Here is a 2,518-nt window from a genome sequence, read left to right as displayed (position 1 = left end):
TGTGTGTCTCACAGGGTGGACAGGTTGGGCAGCGTGTGTGTGTGTGTGTGTGTGTGTGTGTGTGTGTGTGTGTCTCACAGGGTGGACAGGTTGGGCAGCGTGTGTGTGCGTGTGTGTGTGTGTGTGTGTCTCACAGGGTGGACAGGTTGGTCAGCGTGTGTGTGTGTGTGTGTGTGTGTGTGTCTCACAGGGTGGACAGGTTGGGCAGCGTGTGTGTGTGTGTGTGTGTGTCTCACAGGGTGGACAGGTTGGGCAGCGTGTGTGTGTGTGTGTGTGTGTGTGTCTCACAGGGTGGACAGGTTGGGCAGCGTGTGTGTGTGTGTGTGTGTGTGTGTGTGTGTCTCACAGGGTGGACAGGTTGGGCAGCGTGTGTGTGTGTGTGTGTGTGTGTCTCACAGGGTGGACAGGTTGGGCAGCGTGTGTGTGTGTGTGTGTGTGTGTCTCACAGGGTGGACAGGTTGGGCAGCGTGTGTGTGTGTGTGTGTGTGTGTGTGTCTCACAGGGTGGACAGGTTGGGCAGTGTGTGTGTGTGTGTGTGTCTCACAGGGTGGACAGGTTGGTCAGCGTGTGTGTGTGTGTGTGTGTGTCTCACAGGGTGGACAGGTTGGTCAGCGTGTGTGTGTGTGTGTGTGTGTGTGTGTGTCTCACAGGGTGGACAGGTTGGTCAGTGTGTGTGTGTGTGTGTGTGTGTGTGTGTGTGTCTCACAGGGTGGACAGGTTGGTCAGCGTGTGTGTGTGTGTGTGTGTGTGTGTGTGTGTGTGTCTCACAGGGTGGACAGGTTGGGCAGCGTGTGGAAGGCTCCAGGCATGACGGTGCTCAGCTGGTTGTCGTAGAGGGAGAGCAGACGCACGCTGGTCAGCCCCGTGAAGCTACCGTTGTGGATGCAGCTGATACGATTGTTCCTCAGCATCCTGGAACACACACACACACACACGCGCACACGCACAAACACACACACGCACGCACACACGCACACACACACACGCACACACACACACACACACACACACACACATGCGTTAGGATATCACCTTTAGCTGTTTACATGTAACAGAGGTGGTTTGGAAACACCAGCGACCTCCTCTTTGGTCTAGCGGTATAACAGATGTTTGTGTTCCCACGCAGTAGGTCGGTGGTTCGAATCCCACCTTGACCCACCTGACCCCCAGACAGTATAAGATGATGATGATGGTGATGAAGGTGACGGAGATCGAACTCACAGCATGCGCAGGCTCTCCATGCCTCGGAACATGCTGCCGCGGACAGACTCCAGGTGATTGGCCGTCAGGTGCAGCTCCAGCGCCGACCCCGCCCCCTCGAACGCGCCGTCCTCGATCTCCGCGATCTTGTTGTTGCTAAGGTTACTGCGGAGCGGAGAGTTGAACACAGGTGACCGGGGAACGACGCGCACAAACACGACGTTACGCGGTATTACTGTGATATACCTACATTTAAGTACAGATAACTAATATACTTATATTTATAAGTATTATAAATACTTATATTTATCTTTTTCAGAGAGCAGGTACCAAGTTGACCACTACTATTCTACAAAGTACTTATAGAGTAATGAGCCCAGTGATGGTGGTGTTTCAGGAAGTACATGTACTACCCTGACCCTTCCTCCTAGCACATATTGTATGTGTACTTAGCTGTTCTTGCACCTTTACAGCACTAGACTGAGCTCCTGGCCACTTGTTTGGAAAGGATGTGCACTTGTGAGCTCTGGTGGGTAGTAGTATACTTGACTTGAGTATACTACCTACGTTGAATGCACTTATTGTAAGTTGCTTTGGATAAAAGCGTCTGCTGAATGACTGTCAGGAGCGGCGGTATAGCTCAGGAGGTAGAGCGGGTCGTTCAGTGATCGTAGGGTCGGTGGTTCGAATCCCGGCTCCTCCTGACTCCTGACTACCTGTCGAAGTGTCCTTGGGCGAAGACGCTGAACCCCAAATTGCTCCCAATGAGCAGGCAAGCGCCTTACATGGCAGCTGCCGCCATTGGTGTGTGAATGGCGCTCCGGGCCAGTGTAACAACTGGATGGGGAGCGCGTTACAAATGCAGTACCTATACCTATGTAATGTAGCACTACAGTACTGTACAGTAGGTCCCCATGCTTGTCAGTACTTGTACAGTAAGGAGCCCAGATAGCAACACTAGATCTACTGTATCTGTGCTGCTGGTACAGTATTAGTATTATAGTCTCCATCTTGTTGGGCACCTACATTTTCTTGAGCTGTGACAGGCTCCTGAACGCACCGGTGGCTTCCAGGACCGAGATGTCATTGTTGTTCAGACGCCTGGGGGACGGAAGGAGGACGAGTCGATCACAGACAGACAGGAGGACGAGACGATCACAGAGAGACAGGAGAACGAGTCGATCACAGAGAGACAGGAGGACGAGATGATCACAGAGAGACAGGAGGACGAGATGATCACAGAGAGAGAGACAGGAGGACGAGATGATCACAGAGAGAGAGACAGGAGGACGAGATGATCACAGAGAGACAGGAGGAC

The sequence above is a fragment of the Borostomias antarcticus genome (genome assembly GCF_949987555.1).
Source record: "Borostomias antarcticus genome assembly, contig: scaffold_745, whole genome shotgun sequence".
Taxonomy (NCBI): Eukaryota; Metazoa; Chordata; class Actinopteri; order Stomiiformes; family Stomiidae; genus Borostomias; species Borostomias antarcticus.
This window is presented reverse-complemented; position numbering follows the sequence as displayed.